This window comes from Lagopus muta, chromosome 1 (assembly GCF_023343835.1).
Source record: "Lagopus muta isolate bLagMut1 chromosome 1, bLagMut1 primary, whole genome shotgun sequence".
NCBI classification, from domain to species: Eukaryota; Metazoa; Chordata; class Aves; order Galliformes; family Phasianidae; genus Lagopus; species Lagopus muta.
The window spans coordinates 65,642,899-65,668,599 of NC_064433.1; the positions used below are offsets into that span (position 1 = coordinate 65,642,899).

A 25,701-nucleotide genomic window follows, 5' to 3' on the forward strand; every position below is an offset into this window, starting at 1 on the left:
ACACACAACACCACCACCTGCCGGTAACACACACGACCATGACCAGCACCACCACCAGCCTCTAACACACACCACCACCACCACCCACTAACACACACCACCACCACCACCCACTAACAAACACCACCACCACCAGCCTCTAACACACACCACCACCAACACCAGCCTCTAACACACACCACCACCACACACCACCACCACCAACACACACCACCACCACCACCACTCTTTAACACACTCCACCACCACCACCACCAACCCTCTAACACACACCTCCAACACCACCACCCTCTAACACACACCACCACCACCACCCTCTAACACACACCACCACCACCACCCTCTAACACACACCACCACCACCACCCTCTAACACACCACCACCACCCTCTAACACACACCAACAACCGCCACCATATAACACACACCACCACCAACACACACCACCACCTCCACAACCATCTAAAATACACTACCACCACCACCGCCGCCACCCACTAACATTCACCACCACCACCAGCCTCTAACACTCACCACCACCAGCCTCTAACACTCACCACCACCACCAGCCTCTAACACTCACCACCACCACCAGCCTCTAACACGCACCACCAGCCTCTAACACGCACCACCAGCCTCTAACACGCACCACCAGCCTCTAACACGCACCACCAGCCTCTAACACGCACCACCAGCCTCTAACACGCACCACCAGCCTCTAACACGCACCACCAGCCTCTAACACGCACCACCAGCCTCTAACACGCACCACCAGCCTCTAACACGCACCACCAGCCTCTAACACGCACCACCAGCCTCTAACACGCACCACCAGCCTCTAACACGCACCACCACCACCACCAGCCTCTAACACACACCACCACCACCAGCCTCTAACACACTCCACCACCACCACCACTCTTTAACACACTCCACCACCACCACCACTCTTTAACACACTCCACCACCACCACCACCAACCCTCTAACACACACCTCCAACACCACCACCCTCTAACACACACCACCACCATCCTCTAACACACACCACCACGACCACCACCACCATCTAAAACACTCTACCACCACCACCACCACCAACCCTCTAACACACACCTCCACCACCACCACCCTCTAACACAAAACACCATCACCACCACCACACTCTAACACACAACACCACCACCTGCCGGTAACACACACGACCATGACCAGCACCACCACCAGCCTCTAACACACACCACCACCACCACCCACTAACACACACCACCACCACCACCAGCCTCTAACACACACCACCACCACCACCAGCCTCTAACACACACCACCACCACACACCACCACCACCACGCACCACCACCACCAACACGCACCACCACCACCACCACTCTTTAACACACTCCACCACCACCACCACCAACCCTCTAACACACACCTCCAACACCACCACCCTCTAACACACACCACCACCACCACCCTCTAACACACACCACCACCACCACCCTCTAACACACACCACCACCACCACCCTCTAACACACCACCACCACCCTCTAACACACACCAACAACCGCCACCGTATAACACACACCACCACCACCACCAACACACACCACCACCTCCACAACCATCTAAAATACACTACCACCACCGCCGCCACCCACTAACATTCACCACCACCACCAGCCTCTAACACTCACCACCACCAGCCTCTAACACTCACCACCACCACCAGCCTCTAACACTCACCACCACCACCAGCCTCTAACACACACCACCACCACCAGCCTCTAACACACACCACCACCACCAGCCTCTAACACACACCACCACCACCAGCCTCTAACACGCACCACCAGCCTCTAACACGCACCACCAGCCTCTAACACGCACCACCAGCCTCTAACACGCACCACCAGCCTCTAACACGCACCACCAGCCTCTAACACGCACCACCAGCCTCTAACACGCACCACCAGCCTCTAACACGCACCACCAGCCTCTAACACGCACCACCAGCCTCTAACACGCACCACCAGCCTCTAACACGCACCACCAGCCTCTAACACGCACCACCAGCCTCTAACACGCACCACCAGCCTCTAACACGCACCACCAGCCTCTAACACGCACCACCAGCCTCTAACACGCACCACCAGCCTCTAACACGCACCACCACCACCACCAGCCTCTAACACACTCCACCACCACCACCAGCCTCTAACACACTCCACCACCACCACCAGCCTCTAACACACTCCACCACCACCACCACTCTTTAACACACTCCACCACCACCACCACCAACCCTCTAACACACACCTCCAACACCACCACCCTCTAACACACACCACCACCACCACCCTCTAACACACACCACCACCACCACCCTCTAACACACACCACCACCACCACCCTCTAACACACCACCACCACCCTCTAACACACACCAACAACCGCCACCGTATAACACACACCACCACCACCAACACACACCACCACCTCCACAACCATCTAAAATACACTACCACCACCGCCGCCACCCACTAACATTCACCACCACCACCAGCCTCTAACACTCACCACCACCAGCCTCTAACACTCACCACCACCAGCCTCTAACACTCACCACCACCACCAGCCTCTAACACTCACCACCACCACCAGCCTCTAACACTCACCACCACCACCAGCCTCTAACACACACCACCACCACCAGCCTCTAACACACACCACCACCACCAGCCTCTAACACACACCACCACCACCAGCCTCTAACACGCACCACCAGCCTCTAACACGCACCACCAGCCTCTAACACGCACCACCAGCCTCTAACACGCACCACCAGCCTCTAACACGCACCACCAGCCTCTAACACGCACCACCAGCCTCTAACACGCACCACCAGCCTCTAACACGCACCACCAGCCTCTAACACGCACCACCAGCCTCTAACACGCACCACCAGCCTCTAACACGCACCACCAGCCTCTAACACGCACCACCAGCCTCTAACACGCACCACCAGCCTCTAACACGCACCACCAGCCTCTAACACGCACCACCACCACCACCAGCCTCTAACACACACCACCACCACCACCAGCCTCTAACACACTCCACCACCACCACCACTCTTTAACACACTCCACCACCACCACCACTCTTTAACACACTCCACCACCACCACCACCAACCCTCTAACACACACCTCCAACACCACCACCCTCTAACACACACCACCACCATCCTCTAACACACACCACCACGACCACCACCACCATCTAAAACACTCTACCACCACCACCACCACCAACCCTCTAACACACACCTCCACCACCACCACCCTCTAACACAAAACACCATCACCACCACCACACTCTAACACACAACACCACCACCTGCCGGTAACACACACGACCATGACCAGCACCACCACCAGCCTCTAACACACACCACCACCACCACCCACTAACACACACCACCACCACCACCAGCCTCTAACACACACCACCACCACCACCAGCCTCTAACACACACCACCACCACACACCACCACCACCACGCACCACCACCACGCACCACCACCACCAACACGCACCACCACCACCACCACTCTTTAACACACTCCACCACCACCACCACCAACCCTCTAACACACACCTCCAACACCACCACCCTCTAACACACACCACCACCACCACCCTCTAACACACACCACCACCACCACCCTCTAACACACACCACCACCACCACCCTCTAACACACCACCACCACCCTCTAACACACACCAACAACCGCCACCGTATAACACACACCACCACCACCAACACACACCACCACCTCCACAACCATCTAAAATACACTACCACCACCGCCGCCACCCACTAACATTCACCACCACCACCAGCCTCTAACACTCACCACCACCACCAGCCTCTAACACTCACCACCACCACCAGCCTCTAACACTCACCACCACCACCAGCCTCTAACACACACCACCACCACCAGCCTCTAACACACACCACCACCACCAGCCTCTAACACACACCACCACCACCAGCCTCTAACACACACCACCACCACCAGCCTCTAACACGCACCACCAGCCTCTAACACGCACCACCAGCCTCTAACACGCACCACCAGCCTCTAACACGCACCACCAGCCTCTAACACGCACCACCAGCCTCTAACACGCACCACCAGCCTCTAACACGCACCACCAGCCTCTAACACGCACCACCAGCCTCTAACACGCACCACCAGCCTCTAACACGCACCACCAGCCTCTAACACGCACCACCAGCCTCTAACACGCACCACCAGCCTCTAACACGCACCACCAGCCTCTAACACGCACCACCAGCCTCTAACACGCACCACCAGCCTCTAACACGCACCACCACCACCACCAGCCTCTAACACACACCACCACCACCACCAGCCTCTAACACACTCCACCACCACCACCACTCTTTAACACACTCCACCACCACCACCACTCTTTAACACACTCCACCACCACCACCACCAACCCTCTAACACACACCTCCAACACCACCACCCTCTAACACACACCACCACCATCCTCTAACACACACCACCACGACCACCACCACCATCTAAAACACTCTACCACCACCACCACCACCAACCCTCTAACACACACCTCCACCACCACCACCCTCTAACACAAAACACCATCACCACCACCACACTCTAACACACAACACCACCACCTGCCGGTAACACACACGACCATGACCAGCACCACCACCAGCCTCTAACACACACCACCACCACCACCCACTAACACACACCACCACCACCACCAGCCTCTAACACACACCACCACCACCACCAGCCTCTAACACACACCACCACCACACACCACCACCACCACGCACCACCACCACCAACACGCACCACCACCACCACCACTCTTTAACACACTCCACCACCACCACCACCAACCCTCTAACACACACCTCCAACACCACCACCCTCTAACACACACCACCACCACCACCCTCTAACACACACCACCACCACCACCCTCTAACACACCACCACCACCACCCTCTAACACACCACCACCACCCTCTAACACACACCAACAACCGCCACCGTATAACACACACCACCACCACCACCAACACACACCACCACCTCCACAACCATCTAAAATACACTACCACCACCGCCGCCACCCACTAACATTCACCACCACCACCAGCCTCTAACACTCACCACCACCAGCCTCTAACACTCACCACCACCAGCCTCTAACACTCACCACCACCACCAGCCTCTAACACTCACCACCACCACCAGCCTCTAACACACACCACCACCACCAGCCTCTAACACACACCACCACCACCAGCCTCTAACACACACCACCAGCCTCTAACACACACCACCAGCCTCTAACACACACCACCAGCCTCTAACACACACCACCAGCCTCTAACACACACCACCAGCCTCTAACACACACCACCAGCCTCTAACACACACCACCAGCCTCTAACACACACCACCACCACCCTCTAACACACACCACCACGACCACCACCACCATCTAAAATACTCTACCACCACCACCACCGCCACCCTCTAACACACACCACCACCTTCTAACACACACCAACAACCGCCACCGTATAACACACACCACCACCACCAACACACACCACCACCTCCACAACCATCTAAAATACACTACCACCACCACCACCGCCACCCTCTAACACTCAGCACCACCACCACCACCCTCTAACACACACCACCACCTTCTAACACACACCAACAACCGCCACCGTATAACACACACCACCACCACCAACACACACCACCACCTCCACAACCATCTAGAATACACTACCACCACCACCGCCGCCACCCACTAACATTCACCACCACCACCACCCCCTAACACGCACCACCACCACCACCACCACCCTCTAACACGCACCACCACCACCACTCTCTAACACACACCACCACCACGCACACAACCTCCCTCTAACACACACCACCACGAACACCACCACCACCACCCTCTAACACACAACACCACGACAACCACCACCCTCTAACACACAACACCATCACCACCCTCTAACACACAACACCACCCCCTAACACAAACCACCACCACCCACTAACACAAACTACCACCACCACCACCCACTAAGACACACCACCACCACCGTCACCATCCTCTAACACACACCACCATCACCACCACCACTCTCTAACGCACACCAGCACCACCACCAGCCTCTGACACACACCACCACCACCACCAGCCTCTGACACACACCACCACCACCACCAGCCTCTGACACACACCACCAGCCTCTGACACACACCACCAGCCTCTGACACACACCACCAGCCTCTGACACACACCACCAGCCTCTGACACACACCACCAGCCTCTGACACACACCACCAGCCTCTGACACACACCACCAGCCTCTAACACACACCACCAGCCTCTGACACACACCACCAGCCTCTGACACACACCACCAGCCTCTAACACACACCACCAGCCTCTAACACACACCACCAGCCTCTAACACACACCTCCAGCCTCTAACACACACCACAACGACCACCAACACCATCTAAAATACTCTACCACCACCACCAACAACAACCCTCTAACACACACCTCCAACACCACCACCCTCTAACACACACCACCACCACCCTCTAACACACACCACCACCACCCTCTAACACACACCACCACGACCACCACCACCATCTAAAATACTCTACCACCACCACCACCGCCACCCTCTAACACACACCACCACCTTCTAACACACACCAACAACCGCCACCGTATAACACACACCACCACCACCAACACACACCACCACCTCCACAACCATCTAAAATACACTACCACCACCACCGCCGCCACCCACTAACATTCACCACCACCACCACCCCCTAACACGCACCACCACCACCACCACCACCCTCTAACACGCACCACCACCACGCACACAACCTCCCTCTAACACACACCACCACGAACACCACCACCACCACCCTCTAACACACAACACCACGACAACCACCACCCTCTAACACACAACACCACGACAACCACCACCCTCTAACACACAACACCATCACCACCCTCTAACACACAACACCACCCCCTAACACAAACCACCACCACCCACTAACACAAACTACCACCACCACCACCCACTAAGACACACCACCACCACCGTCACCATCCTCTAACACACACCACCATCACCACCACCACTCTCTAACGCACACCAGCACCACCACCAGCCTCTGACACACACCACCACCAACACCAGCCTCTGACACACACCACCAGCCTCTGACACACACCACCAGCCTCTGACACACACCACCAGCCTCTGACACACACCACCAGCCTCTGACACACACCACCAGCACCACCACCACCCACTAACAGAAATCAACAGCACCACCACTCTCTAACACACACCACCACCAGCACCACCCTCTAACATACACCATCACCACCACCACCACCACCCTCTAACACACACCACCACCTTCTAACACACACCACCACCACCCTCTAACACACACCACCACTACCAACACACACCACCACCTCCACAACCATCTAAAATACACTACCACCACCACCGCCGCCACCCACTAACACTCACCACCACCACCCTCTAACACGCACCACTACCACCACCACCCTCTAACACGCACCACCACCACCACCACTCTCTAACACACAACACCACCACGCACACAACCTCCCTCTAACACACACCACCACGAACACCACCACCACCACCCTCTAACACACAACACCACGACAACCACCACCCGCTAACACACACCACCACCACCACCACCCACTAACACACTCCACCACCACCACCACCCTCTAAAACACACCACCACCACCATCACCATCCTCTAACACACACCACCATCACCACCACCACTCTCTAACGCACACCACCACCAGCCTCTAACACACACCACCAGCCTCTAACACACACCACCAGCGCCACCACCACCCACTAACACACACCACCAGCACCACCAGTCTCTAACACACAACACCACAACCACCAACAACCCCCTAAAACACACCTCCAACACCACCACCCTCTAACACACACCACCACAAGCACCACCCTCTAACACACACCACCACGACCACCACCACCCTCTAACACACACCACCACCATCCTCTAAAAAACACCACCACCACCACCACCTAAAATACTCTAGCACCACCACCACCACCACCTAAAATACTCTACCACCACCACCACTGCCAGCCTCTAACACTCAGCACCACCACCACCACCCTCTAACACACACCACCACCACCACCGTCTATCACACACATCCACCACCACCACCCTCTAACACAAAACACCATCACCACCACCACACTCTAACACACAGCAACACCACCGGCCGGTAACACACACGACCATGACCAGCACCACCACCAGCCTCTAACACACACCACCACCACCACCCTCTATCACACACCTGCACCACCACCACCCTCTAACACAAAACACCATCACCACCACCACACTCTAACACACAACACCACCACCTGCCGGTAACACACACGACCATGACCAGCACCACCACCAGCCTCTAACACACACCACCACCAGCCTCTAACACACACCACCACCAGCCTCTAACACACACCACCACCAGCCTCTAACACACACCACCACCAGCCTCTAACACACACCACCACCACCAGCCTCTAACACACACCACCACCACCACCCACTAACACACACCACCACCACCACCCACTAACACACACCACCACCACCACCCACTAACACACACCACCACCACCACCAGCCTCTAACACACACCACCACCACCACCAGCCTCTAACACACACCACCACCACACACCACCACCACCACGCACCACCACTACCAACACACACCACCACCACCACCACTCTTTAACACACTCCACCACCACCACCAACCCTCTAACACACACCTCCAACACCACCACCCTCTAACACACACCACCACCACCACCCTCTAACACACACCACCACCACCACCCTCTAACACACACCACCACCACCACCCTCTAACACACACCACCACCACCACCCTCTAACACACACCACCACCACCACCCTCTAACACACACCAACAACCGCCACCGTATAACACACACCACCACCACCACCACCACACACCACCACCTCCACAACCATCTAAAATACACTACCACCACCACCGCCGCCACCCACTAACATTCACCACCACCACCAGCCTCTAACACTCACCACCACCAGCCTCTAACACTCACCACCACCAGCCTCTAACACTCACCACCACCAGCCTCTAACACTCACCACCACCAGCCTCTAACACTCACCACCACCAGCCTCTAACACTCACCACCACCACCCTCTAACACTCACCACCACCACCTTCTAACACACACCACCACCACCCTCTAACACACACCACCACCACCCTCTAACACACACCACCACCACCAACACACACCACCACCTCCACAACCATCTAAAATACACTACCACCACCGCCGCCGCCACCCACTAACACTCACCACCACCACCCTCTAACACGCACCACTACCACCACCACCGTCTAACACGCACCACCACCACCACCACTCTCTAACACACACCACCACCACGCACACAACCTCCCTCTAACACACACCACCACGAACACCACCACCACCACCCTCTAACACACAACACCACGACAACCACCACCCGCTAACACACACCACCACCACCACCACCCACTAACACACTCCACCACCACCACCACCATCCTCTAACACACACCACCATCACCACCACCACTCTCTAACGCACACCACCACCAGCCTCTAACACACACCACCAGCCTCTAACACACACCACCAGCGCCACCACCACCCACTAACACACACCACCAGCACCACCAGTCTCTAACACACAACACCACAACCACCAACAACCCTCTAAAACACACCTCCAACACCACCACCCTCTAACACACACCACCACAAGCACCACCCTCTAACACACACCACCACGACCACCACCACCCTCTAACACACACCACCACCATCCTCTAGAAACACCACCACCACCACCACCTAAAATACTCTACCACCACCACCACCACTGCCAGCCTCTAACACTCAGCACCACCACCACCACCCTCTAACACACACCACCACCACCACCCTCTATCACACACCTCCACCACCACCACCCTCTAACACAAAACACCATCACCACCACCACACTCTAACACACAACACCACCACCTGCCGGTAACACACACGACCATGACCAGCACCACCACCAGCCTCTAACACACACCACCACCAGCCTCTAACACACACCACCACCAGCCTCTAACACACACCACCACCAGCCTCTAACACACACCACCACCAGCCTCTAACACACACCACCACCAGCCTCTATCACACACCACCACCAGCCTCTAACACACACCACCACCAGCCTCTAACACACACCACCACCAGCCTCTAACACACACCACCACCAGCCTCTAACACACACCACCACCAGCCTCTAACACACACCACCACCAGCCTCTAACACACACCACCACCAGCCTCTAACACACACCACCACCAGCCTCTAACACACACCACCACCAGCCTCTAACACACACCACCACCAGCCTCTAACACACACCACCACCAGCCTCTAACACACACCACCACCAGCCTCTAACACACACCACCACCAGCCTCTAACACACACCACCACCACCACCCACTAACACACACCACCACCACCACCCACTAATACACACCACCACCACCACCCACTAACACACACCACCACCACCAGCCTCTAACACACACCACCACCAGCAGCCTCTAACACACACCACCACCACCACCACCACGCACCACCACTACCAACACACACCACCACCACCACCACTCTTTAACACACTCCACCACCACCACCAACCCTCTAACACACACCTCCAACACCACCACCCTCTAACACACACCACCACCACCACCCTCTAACACACACCACCACCACCACCCTCTAACACACCACCACCACCCTCTAACACACACCAACAACCGCCACCGTATAACACACACCACCACCACCACCACACACCACCACCTCCACAACCATCTAAAATACACTACCACCACCACCGCCGCCACCCACTAACATTCACCACCACCACCAGCCTCTAACACTCACCACCACCACCAGCCTCTAACACTCACCACCACCACCAGCCTCTAACACTCACCACCACCACCAGCCTCTAACACTCACCACCACCACCAGCCTCTAACACTCACCACCACCACCAGCCTCTAACACTCACCACCACCACCAGCCTCTAACACTCACCACCACCACCAGCCTCTAACACACACCACCACCACCAGCCTCTAACACACACCACCAGCCTCTAACACACACCACCAGCCTCTAACACACACCACCAGCCTCTAACACACACCACCAGCCTCTAACACACACCACCAGCCTCTAACACACACCACCAGCCTCTAACACACACCACCAGCCTCTAACACACACCACCAGCCTCTAACACACACCACCAGCCTCTAACACACACCACCAGCCTCTAACACACACCACCAGCCTCTAACACACACCACCAGCCTCTAACACACACCACCACCACCACCACTCTTTAACACACTCCACCACCACCACCACTCTTTAACACACTCCACCACCACCACCACCAACCCTCTAACACACACCTCCAACACCACCACCCTCTAACACACACCACCACCACCCTCTAACACACACCACCACGACCACCACCACCATCTAAAATACTCTACCACCACCACCACCGCCACCCTCTAACACTCAGCACCACCACCACCACCCTCTAACACACACCACCACCTTCTAACACACACCAACAACCGCCACCGTATAACACACACCACCACCACCAACACACACCACCACCTCCACAACCATCTAAAATACACTACCACCACCACCGCCGCCACCCACTAACATTCACCACCACCACCACCCTCTAACATGCACCACCACCACCACTCTCTAACACACACCACCACCACGCACACAACCTCCCTCTAACACACACCACCACGAACACCACCACCACCACCCTCTAACACACAACACCACGACAACCACCACCCTCTAACACACAACACCACGACATCCACCCTCTAACACACAACACCACCCCCTAACACAAACCACCGCCACCCACTAAGACACACCACCACCACCGTCACCATCCTCTAACACACACCACCATCACCACCACCACTCTCTAACGCACACCAGCACCACCACCAGCCTCTGACACACACCACCAGCCTCTGACACACACCACCAGCCTCTGACACACACCACCAGCCTCTGACACACACCACCAGCCTCTGACACACACCACCAGCCTCTGACACACACCACCAGCCTCTGACACACACCACCAGCCTCTGACACACACCACCAGCCTCTGACACACACCACCAGCCTCTGACACACACCACCAGCCTCTGACACACACCACCACCACCCTCTAAAAAACACCACCACCACCACCATCTAAAATACTCTACCACCACCACCACCTAAAATACTCTACCATCACCACCACTGCCAGCCTCTAACACTCAGCACCACCACCACCACCCTCTAAAACACACCACCACCACCACCCTCTAACACACACCACCACCACGCACACAACCTCCCTCTAACACACACCACCACGAACACCACGACCACCACCCTCTAACACAAAACACAATCACCACCACCACACTCTAACACACAACAACCACCACCAGCCTGTAACACACACCACCATGACCAGCACCACCACGAGCCTCTAACACACACCACCTCGAGACTCTAACACACACCACCACGAGCCTCTAACACAAACCACCACCAGCCTCTAACATACACCACCACCAGCCTCTAATATACACCACCACCAGCCTCTAACACACACCACCACCACCACCCTCTAACACACACCACCACCACCACCCTCTAACACTCACCACCACCACCACCACCCTCTAACACGCACCACCACCACCAACCTCTAACACACACCACCACAACCATCCTCTAAAACACACCACCACCACCACCACCTAAAATACACTGCCAGCACCACCACCGCCACCCACTAACATTCACCACCACCACCACCCTCTAACACTCACCACCACCACCCTCTAACACACACCACCACCACCACCACCCTCTAACACACAACACCATCACCACCACGCTCTAACACACAACACCACCAGCCTGTAACACACACCACCACCAGCCTCTAACACACAACACCACCACCTCCAACAACCTCTAACACACAACACCTCCACCACCCTGCAACAAACACCAACACGACCCTGCAACACACACCACCACAAGCACAAACCTCTAACACACACCACCACGACCACCACCACCCTCTAACATACACCATCATGACCACCACCACCTTCTAACACTCACCACCACCACCACCGCCACCCTCTAACACACACCACCACCGCCACCGTATAACACACACCACCACCTTCTAACACACACCACCACCACCACCGCCACCCTCTAACACACACCACCACCGCCACCGTATAACACACACCACCACCACCAACACACACCACCACCTCCACAACCATCTAAAATACACTACCACCACCACCGCCGCCACCCACTAACATTCACCACCACCACCACCCTCTAAAACGCACCACCACCACCCTCTAACACGCACCACCACCACACACCACCACCACGCACCACCACCACCAACCCTCTAACACACACCTCCAACACCACCACCCTCTAACACACACCACCACCACCACCCTCTAACACACACCACCACCACCACCCTCTAACACACACCACCACCACCACCCTCTAACACACCACCACCACCCTCTAACACACACCAACAACCGCCACCGTATAACACACACCACCACCACCACCAACACACACCACCACCTCCACAACCATCTAAAATACACTACCACCACCACCGCCGCCACCCACTAACACTCACCACCACCACCAGCCTCTAACACTCACCACCACCACCAGCCTCTAACACTCACCACCACCACCAGCCTCTAACACACACCACCACCACCAGCCTCTAACACACACCACCACCACCAGCCTCTGACACACACCACCACCACCAGCCTCTGACACACACCACCACCACCAGCCTCTGACACACACCACCACCACCAGCCTCTGACACACACCACCACCACCAGCCTCTGACACACACCACCACCACCAGCCTCTGACACACACCACCACCACCAGCCTCTGACACACACCACCAGCCTCTGACACACACCACCAGCCTCTGACACACACCACCAGCCTCTGACACACACCACCAGCCTCTGACACACACCACCAGCCTCTGACACACACCACCAGCCTCTGACACACACCACCAGCCTCTGACACACACCACCAGCCTCTGACACACACCACCAGCCTCTGACACACACCACCAGCACCACCACCACCCACTAACACACACCACCACGACCACCAGCACCCTCTAACATACACCATCATGACCACCACCACCTTCTAACACACACCACCACCTTCTAACACACACCACCACCACCACCGCCACCCTCTAACACACACCACCACCGCCACCGTATAACACACACCACCACCTTCTAACACACACCACCACCACCACCGCCACCCTCTAACACACACCACCACCGCCACCGTATAACACACACCACCACCACCAACACACACCACCACCTCCACAACCATCTAAAATACACCACCACCACCACCGCCGCCACCCACTAACATTCACCACCACCACCACCCTCTAAAACGCACCACCACCGCCACCACCCTCTAACACGCACCACCACCACCACTCTCTAACACACACCACCACCACGCACACAACCTCCCTCTAACACACACTACCACGAACACCACCACCACCACCCTCTAACACACAACACCACGACAACCACCACCCTCTAACTCACAACACCATCACCACCCTCTAACACACAGCACCACCCCCTAAAACAAACCACCACCACCCACTAACACACACCACCACCACCACCACCCACTAACACACACCACCACCACCGTCACCATCCTCTAACACACACCACCATCACCACCACCACTCTCTAACGCACACCAGCACCACCACCGGCCTCTGACACACACCACCAGCCTCTGACACACACCACCAGCCTCTGACACACACCACCAGCCTCTGACACACACCACCAGCCTCTGACACACACCACCAGCCTCTGACACACACCACCAGCCTCTGACACACACCACCAGCCTCTGACACACACCACCAGCCTCTGACACACACCACCAGCCTCTGACACACACCACCAGCCTCTGACACACACCACCAGCCTCTGACACCCCACCAGCCTCTGACACACACCACCAGCTTCTGACACACACCACCAGCGCCACCACCACCCACTAACACACACCACCAGCACCACCAGTCTCTAACACACAACAGCACAACCACCAACAACCCTCTAACACACACCTCCAACACCACCACCCTCTAACACACACCACCACCAGCACCACCACCCTCTAACACACACCACCACCACCCTGTAAAAAACACCACCACCACCATCTAAAATACTCTACCACCACCACCACCACCACCTAAAATACTCTACCATCACCACCACTGCCAGCCTCTAACACTCAGCACCACCACCACCACCCTCTAACACACACCACCACCACGCACACAACCTCCCTCTAACACACACCACCACGAACACCACGACCACCACCCTCTAACACAAAACACCATCACCACCACCACACTCTAACACACAACAACACCACCAGCCTGTAACACACACCACCATGACCAGCACCACCACGAGCCTCTAACACACACCACCTCGAGCCTCTAACACACACCACCTCGAGCCTCTAACACACACCACCACCAGCCTCTAACACACACCACCACCAGCCTCTAACACACACCACCACCAGCCTCTAACACACACCACCACCAGCCTCTAACACACACCACCACCACCACCCACTAACATCTACCACCACCACCACCCTCTAACACGTACCACCACCACCACCACCCTCTAACACTCACCACCACCACCACCACCCTCTAACACGCACCACCACCACCAACCTCTAACACACACCACCACAACCATCCTCTAAAACACACCACCACCACCACCATCTAAAATACACTACCAGCACCACCACCGCCACCCACTAACATTCACCACCACCACCACCCTCTAACACTCACCACCACCACCACCCTCTAACACGCACCACCACCACCACCCTCTAACACGCACCACCACCACCACCCTCTAACACGCACCACCATCACCACCACCACGCTCTAACACACACCAACACCACCAGCCTCTAAAACACACCACCACCAGCCTCTAACACACACCACCACCACCACCAGCCTCTAACACACACCACCTCCACCACCCTGCAACACACACCAACACGACCCTGCAACACACACCACCACAAGCACAAACCTCTAACACACACCACCACGACCACCACCACCCTCTGACATACACCATCACGACCAACACCACCCTCTAACACACACCACCACGACCACCACCACCATCTAAAATACTCTACCACCACCACCACCTCCACCCTCTAACACTCAGCACCACCACCACCACCCTCTAACACACACCACCACCTTCTAACACACACCACCACCACCACCCTCTAACACACACCACCACCAGCACCACCCTCTAACACACACCATCACGACCACCACCACCCTCTAACACACACCAACACCATCCTCTAAAAAACACCACCACCACCACCATCTAAAATACTCTACCACCACCACCACCACCACCTAAAATACTCTACCATCACCACCACTGCCAGCCTCTAACACTCAGCACCACCACCACCACACTCTAACACACACCACCACCACCACCACCCTCTAACATGCACCACCACCACCACCACCCTCTAACACGCTCCACCACCCCCACCACCCTCTAACACACTCCACAACCCCCACCCTCTAACACACACCACCACCCCCACCCTCTAACACACACCACAACCATCCCCAACCTCTAACACACACCACAAACCCCACCCTCTAACAAACATGACAAACCCCAACCTCTAACACACACCACAACCACCACCCTCTATCACACATCACCAGAACCACCCCCCACTAACAGACACCAACACCACCAACCTCTAACACTCACCATCCTCTCCACAGTGCAGCGTCGGAGATCCGTTTGGTTCAGCTTCTCAGCATCATCCACCAGAGAAACGACTCTTTCTGTTTCCCCAGCATTGTCTTTTGGCAGACTGCCCTCTCCAGCACCACCCGTTGTGGGAGTAACCCTCTCCAGTGCCTTCACCAGTGTCGCCTGTCACAGGAGCGCCCTCTCCATTGCATCTCCAGCATCATCCATCACGGCAGTACCCGCTCCATTTTCCTCTCAAGCTACGCCTGCAGACGTGTCCAATGCTTGCGCTTTTCCAGTGTCGCCTGTGGTGGTGCGCTGTCTTTTTAGGCTTCTCCAGTGACATCCTTCATGGGAGCAGCCTCTTGATTGCCCTCTTCAGCATTCTCCATCATGTGATCACCCTCTCCGTTGCCACCTCCAGTGCCATGCGTTGCAGGAGCACTCTCTTGGTTGAGCTCTCCAGCACCATGTGTCATGGTTGCTCCGTCTTCATTGCCTTCCCTTCGAGTGTGCACCGTTCCTGGCATCATCTGTGGCATCGTTCTTCTGGTGAGCACCGCCTCTAGCATAGTCCTTACTATGAGCAGCACCTTTTGTAGTGTTGCTAGCATCGTGTATGTGGTGAGCACCGTCTCCAGCACCAGCTCTGGTTTAATCTTTCAGAATCGCACTTCCTAGAGCACTGCCTCTGGCATCGTCCATTGGCGAAGCGCCTACTCCAACAACATCTACAGCATCATCCGTTGAGAAAGCTCCTTTTTGTGCAGCTTGACAGCATCAACCACCAGACGAGCGCTGCTTTCTGTATCTCCAGCACTGTCCCTAGGCAGACCGCCCTTTCCAGCATCACCTGTCCCGGGAGCAACCGTCTCCAGCATAGTCCATCATGAGACCAACCTCTCAGTTGCCCTTCATAGCATCTTCTCCCAAGGGAGAGCACTCTCATTCGCATTCTCCAATTTCATCCATCAGACGAGCACCCTCTCCTTCTGCTTATCTAGCATTCACCTTCACGGGAGCACCCCCACCTTACGCTTCTCCTTTGTCGCCTGTCGTGGGAGCAAAGCCTCATGCTGCATTTTCAGCTGCATCTGCCATTGGAAGACCACATCCTGCTGCTTCCTCAGCTTTGTTCACTGGAAAAGTTATGCGCCGCCCTGCTTCAGCAGCACTGCCTGTCTCAGGTGCCCCATCACCTTCTCTGTACTTCTGGAGTATGCCCTGTCAGGCACCGCCTCTAGCATCGTCGTTCTGATGTGTGCCATCTCCTGCACTACCTCTTCCCTTGTCCTTCTGGTGAGCACATCTACGGTTTTGCCTTCATCTTTATCCTTCCAGTGAGCACCATCTCCGGTGCCGCCCCTTGCTTGGTCCTCCTGGTAAGCGCATCAGCAGAGCCACCAGTCCCAGAAGCGCCCAGGGCAGCGTGGATTGTTGCGGGAGCGCTGTTTATGGCCTCACGTGTGGCATCGTCCTTGTGGATGGTGCAATCTCCTGTGCTACCTGTGACATTGTCCTTCTGGCGAGCCATCTCCAGCACCGCCTCTTGCACTGTCCTGATTGTGAGCAGCATCTTTTGTTGTGCCACTGGCACTGTCTTTCTGGCGAGCACCATCTCCTGCACCGCTTCAGTTTAATCGTTCTGATTATCGCTTTCGGCAGTGCCTCCTCTGGCATAGTGCATTGCCTAAGTGATTCTACACCATCCTCTGCACCATCCGCTGCACCATCCATTGTGGGAGCTCCTTTCGGTGCAGCTTGTCAGCATCATCCACCAGACAAGCGCCGCTTTCTGTTTCTCCAGCATTGTCTGTTGGCAGACTGCCCTCTCCAGCACCACCCGTCGTGGGAGTAACCCTCTCCAGTGCCTTCACCAGTGTCGCCTGTCACAGGAGCGCCCTCTCCATTGCATCTCCAGCATCATCCATCACGGCAGTACCCGCTCCATTTTCCTCTCAAGCTACGCCTGCAGACGTGTCCAATGCTTGCGCTTTTCCAGTGTCGCCTGTGGTGGTGCGCTGTCTTTTTAGGCTTCTCCAGTGACATCCTTCATGGGAGCAGCCTCTTGATTGCCCTCTTCAGCATTCTCCATCATGTGATCACCCTCTCCGTTGCCACCTCCAGCGCCATGCGTTGCAGGAGCACTCTCTTGGTTGAGCTCTCCAGCACCATGTGTCATGGTTGCTCCGTCTTCATTGCCTTCCCTTCGAGTGTGCACCGTTCCTGGCACCATCTGTGGCATCGTTCTTCTGGTGAGCACCGCCTCTAGCATAGTCCTTACTATGAGCAGCACCTTTTGTAGTGTTGCTAGCATCGTGTATGTGGTGAGCACCGTCTCCAGCACCAGCTCTGGTGTAATCTTTCTGAACAGCACTTCCTGGAGCACTGCCTCTGGCATCGTCCATTGGCGAAGCGCCTACTCCAACAACATCTACAGCATCATCCGTTGAGGGAGCTCCTTTTTGTGCAGCTTGTCAGCATCAACCACCAGACGAGCGCTGCTTTCTGTATCTCCAGCACTGTCCCTAGGCAGACTACCCTTTCCAGCATCGCCTGTCCCGGGAGCAACCGTCTCCAGCATAGTCCATCATGAGACCAACCTCTCAGTTGCCCTTCATAGCATCTTCTCTCACAGGAGAGCACTCTCATTTGGATTCTCCAATTTCATCCATCAGACGAGCACCCTCTCCTTCTGCTTATCTAGCATTCACCTTCACGGGAGCACCCCCACCTTACGCTTCTCCTTTGTCGCCTGTCGTGGGAGCAAAGCCTCATGCTGCATTTTCAGCTGCATCTGCCATTGGAAGACCACATCCTGCTGCTTCCTCAGCTTTGTTCACTGGAAAAGTTATGCGCCGCCCTGCTTCAGCAGCACTGCCTGTCTCAGGTGCCCCATCACCTTCTCTGTACTTCTGGAGTATGCCCTGTCAGGCACCGCCTCTAGCATTGTCGTTCTGATGTGTGCCATCTCCTGCACTACCACTTGCCTTGTCCTTCTGGTGAGCACATCTACGGTTTTGCCTTCAGCATTATCCTTCCAGTGAGCACCATCTCCGGTGCCGCCCCTTGCTTGGTCGTCCTGGTAAGCGCATCAGCAGAGCCACCAGTCCCAGAAGCGCCCAAGGCAGCGTGGATTGTTGCGGGAGCGCTGTTTATGGCCTCACGTGTGGCATCGTCCTTGTGGATGGTGCAATCTCCTGTGCTACCTGTGACATTGTCCTTCTGGCGAGCCATCTCCAGCACCGCCTCTTGCACTGTCCTGATTGTGAGCAGCATCTTTTGTTGTGCCACTGGCACTGTCTTTCTGGTGAGCACCATCTCCTGCACCGCTTCAGTGTAATCGCTCTGACTATCGCTTTCGGCAGTGCCTCCTCTGGCATAGTCCGTTGCCTAAGTGCACTCTACACCATCCGCTGCACCATCCGCTGCACCATCCGCTGCACCATCCGCTGCACCATCCATCGTGGGAGCTCCTTTCGGTGCAGCTTGTCAGCATCATCCACCAGACAAGCGCCGCTTTCTGTTTCTCCAGCATTGTCTGTTGGCAGACTGCCCTCTCCAGCACCACCCGTCGTGGGAGTAACCCTCTCCAGTGCCTTCACCAGTGTCACCTGTCACAGGAGCGCCCTCTCCATTGCATCTCCAGCATCATCCATCACGGCAGTACCCGCTCCATTTTCCTCTCAAGCTACGTCTGCAGACGTGTCCAATGCTTGCGCTTTTCCAGCGTCGCCAGTGGTGGTGCGCTGTCTTTATAGGCTTCTCCATTGTCATCCTTCATGGGAGCAGCCTCTTGATTGCCCTCTTCAGCATTCTCCATCGTGTGATCACCCTCTCCGTTGCCATCTCCAGCGCCATGCGTTGCAGGAGCACTCTCTTGGTTGAGCTCTCCAGCACCATGTGTCATGGTTGCTCCGTCTTCATTGCCTTCCCTTCGAGTGTGCACCGTTCCTGGCACCATCTGTGGCATCGTTCTTCTGGTGAGCACCGCCTCTAGCATAGTCCTTACTATGAGCAGCACCTTTTGTAGTGTTGCTAGCATCGTGTATGTGGTGAGCACCGTCTCCAGCACCAGCTCTGGTTTAATCTTTCAGAATCGCACTTCCTAGAGCACTGCCTCTGGCATCGTCCATTGGCGAAGTGCCTTCTCCAACAACATCTACAGCATCATCCGTTGGGGGAGCTCCTTTTTGTGCAGCTTGTCAGCATCAACCACCAGACGAGCGCTGCTTTCTGTATCTCCAGCACTGTCCCTAGGCAGACTGCCCTTTCCAGCATCACCTGTCCCGGGAGCAACCGTCTCCAGCATAGTCCATCGTGAGACCAACCTCTCAGTTGCCCTTTATAGCATCTTCTCCCAAGGGAGAGCACTCTCATTCGCATTCTCCAATTTCATCCATCAGACGAGCACCCTCTCCTTCTGCTTATCTAGCATTCACCTTCACGGGAGCACCCCCACCTTACGCTTCTCCTTTGTCGCCTGTCGTGGGAGCAAAGCCTCATGCTGCATTTTCAGCTGCATCTGCCATTGGGAGACCACATCCTGCTGCTTCCTCAGCTTTGTTCACTGGAAAAGTTATGCGCCGCCCTGCTTCAGCAGCACTGCCTGTCTCAGGTGCCCCATCACCTTCTCTGTACTTCTGGAGTATGCCCTGTCAGGCACCACCTCTAACATCGTCGTTCTGATGTGTGCCATCTCCTGCACTACCTCTTGCCTTGTCCTTCTGGTGAGCACATCTACGGTTTTGCCTTCAGCATTATCCTTCCAGTGAGCACCATCTCCGGTGCCGCCCCTTGCTTGGTCCTCCTGGTAAGCGCATCAGCAGAGCCACCAGTCCCAGAAGCGCCCAGGGCAGCGTGGATTGTTGCGGGAGCGCTGTTTATGGCCTCACGTGTGGCATCGTCCTTGTGGATGGTGCAATCTCCTGTGCTACCTGTGACATTGTCCTACTGGCGAGCCATCTCCAGCACCGCCTCTTGCACTGTCCTGATTGTGAGCAGCATCTTTTGTTGTGCCACTGGCACTGTCTTTCTGGCGAGCACCATCTCCTGCACCGCTTCAGTTTAATCGTTCTGATTATCGCCTTCGGCAGTGCCTCCTCTGGCATAGTCCATTGCCTAAGTGAACTCTACACCATCCGCTGCACCATCCGCTGCACCATCCATCGTGGGAGCTCCTTTCGGTGCAGCTTGTCAGCATCATCCACCAGACAAGCGCCGCTTTCTGTTTCTCCAGCATTGTCTGTTGGCAGACTGCCCTCTCCAGCACCACCCGTTGTGGGAGTAACCCTCTCCAGTGCCTTCACCAGTGTCGCCTGTCACAGGAGCGCCCTCTCCATTGCATCTCCAGCATCATCCATCACGGCAGTACCCGCTCCATTTTCCTCTCAAGCTACGTCTGCAGACGTGTCCAATGCTAGCGCTTTTCCAGCGTCGCCTGTGGTGGTGCGCTGTCTTTTTAGGCTTCTCCAGTGTCATTCTTCACGGGAGCAGCCTCTTGATTGCCCTCTTCAGCATTCTCCATCGTGTGATCAGCCTCTCCGTTGCCATCTCCAGCGCCATGCGTTGCAGGAGCACTCTCTTGGTTGAGCTCTCCAGCACCATGTGTCATGGTTGCTCCGTCTTCACTGCCTTCACTTCGAGTGTGCACCGTTCCTGGCACCATCTGGGGCATCGTTCTTCTGGTGAGCACCGCCTCTAGCATAGTCCTTATTATGAGCAGCACCTTTTGTAGTGTTGCTAGCATCGTGTATGTGGTGAGCACCGTCTCCAGCACCAGCTCTGGTGTAATCTTTCTGAACAGCACTTCCTGGAGCACTGCCTCTGGCATCGTCCATTGGCGAAGCGCCTACTCCAACAACATCTACAGCATCATCCGTTGAGGGAGCTCCTTTTTGTGCAGCTTGTCAGCATCAACCACCAGACGAGCGCTGCTTTCTGTATCTCCAGCACTGTCCCTAGGCAGACTGCCCTTTCCAGCATCACCTGTCCCGGGAGCAACCGTCTCCAGCATAGTCCATCGTGAGACCAACCTCTCAGTTGCCCTTTATAGCATCTTCTCTCACAGGAGAGCACTCTCATTTGGATTCTCCAATTTCATCCATCATACGAGCACCCTCTCCTTCTGCTTATCTAGCATTCACCTTCACGGGAGCACCCCAACCTTACGCTTCTCCTTTGTCGCCTGTCGTGGGAGCAAAGCCTCATGCTGCATTTTCAGCTGCATCTGCCATTGGAAGACCACATCCTGCTGCTTCCTCAGCTTTGTTCACTGGAAAAGTTATGCGCTGCCCTGCTTCAGCAGCACTGCCTGTCTCAGGTGCCCCATCACCTTCTCTGTACTTCTGGAGTATGCCCTGTCAGGCACCGCCTCTAGCATCGTCGTTCTGATGTGTGCCATCTCCTGCACTACCTCTTGCCTTGTCCTTCTGGTGAGCACATCTACGGTTTTGCCTTCAGCATTATCCTTCCAGTGAGCACCATCTCCGGTGCCGCCCCTTGCTTGGTCGTCCTGGTAAGCGCATCAGCAGAGCCACCAGTCCCAGAAGCGCCCAGGGCAGTGTGGATTGTTGCGGGAGCGCTGTTTATGGCCTCACGTGTGGCATCGTCCTTGTGGATGGTGCAATCTCCTGTGCTACCTGTGACATTGTCCTTCTGGCGAGCCATCTCCAGCACCGCCTCTTGCACTGTCCTGATTGTGAGCAGCATCTTTTGTTGTGCCACTGGCACTGTCTTTCTGGCGAGCACCATCTCCTGCACCGCTTCAGTTTAATCGTTCTGATTATCACTTTCGGCAGTGCCTCCTCTGGCATAGTCCATTGCCTCAGTGAACTCTACACCATCCGCTGCACCATCCGCTGCACCATCCATCGTGGGAGCTCCTTTCAGTGCAGCTTGTCAGCACCATCCACCAGACAAGCGTCGCTTTCTGTTTCTCCAGCATTGTCTGTTGGCAGACTGCCCTCTCCAGCACCACCCGTCGTGGGAGTAACCCTCTCCAGTGCCTTCACCAGTGTCGCCTGTCACAGGAGCGCCCTCTCCATTGCATCTCCAGCATCATCCATCACGGCAGTACCCGCTCCATTTTCCTCTCAAGCTACGTCTGCAGACGTGTCCAATGCTTGCGCTTTTCCAGCGTCGCCTGTGGTGGTGCGCTGTCTTTTTAGGCTTCTCCAGTGTCATTCTTCACGGGAGCAGCCTCTTGATTGCCCTCTTCAGCATTCTCCATCGTGTGATCAGCCTCTCCGTTGCCATCTCCAGCGCCATGCGTTGCAGGAGCACTCTCTTGGTTGAGCTCTCCAGCACCATGTGTCATGGTTGCTCTGTCTTCATTGCCTTCCCTTCGAGTGTGCACCGTTCCTGGCACCATCTGTGGCATCGTTCTTCTGGTGAGCACCGCCTCTAGCATAGTCCTTACTATGAGCAGCACCTTTTGTAGTGTTGCTAGCATCGTGTATGTGGTGAGCACCGTCTCCAGCACCAGCTCTGGTGTAATCTTTCTGAACAGCACTTCCTGGAGCACTGCCTCTGGCATCATCCATTGGCGAAGCGCCTACTCCAACAACATCTACAGCATCATCCGTTGAGGGAGCTCCTTTTTGTGCAGCTTGTCAGCATCAACCACCAGACGAGCGCTGCTTTCTGTATCTCCAGCAGTGTCCCTAGGCAGACTGCCCTTTCCAGCATCGCCTGTCCCGGGAGCAACCGTCTCCAGCATAGTCCATCGTGAGACCAACCTCTCAGTTGCCCTTTATAGCATCTTCTCTCACAGGAGAGCACTCTCATTTGGATTCTCCAATTTCATCCATCATACGAGCACCCTCTCCTTCTGCTTATCTAGCATTCACCTTCACGGGAGCACCCCAACCTTACGCTTCTCCTTTGTCGCCTGTCGTGGGAGCAAAGCCTCATGCTGCATTTTCAGCTGCATCTGCCATTGGGAGACCACATCCTGCTGCTTCCTCAGCTTTGTTCACTGGAAAAGTTATGCGCTGCCCTGCTTCAGCAGCACTGCCTGTCTCAGGTGCCCCATCACCTTCTCTGTACTTCTGGAGTATGCCCTGTCAGGCACCGCCTCTAGCATCGTCGTTCTGATGTGTGCCATCTCCTGCACTACCTCTTGCCTTGTCCTTCTGGTGAGCACATCTACGGTTTTGCCTTCAGCATTATCCTTCCAGTGAGCACCATCTCCGGTGCCGCCCCTTGCTTGGTCCTCCTGGTAAGCGCATCAGCAGAGCCACCAGTCCCAGAAGCGCCCAGGGCAGCGTGGATTGTTGCG

General features: G+C 55.9%; 1 protein-coding gene across 1 annotated transcript in view; it reads left to right on the forward strand.

Annotated features, from left to right (window-relative positions):
• Positions 1-25,701, forward strand: part of LOC125694952 (uncharacterized) — a 54,061-nt gene that overhangs the window by 19,098 nt on the left and 9,262 nt on the right. The window lies entirely within an intron of this gene.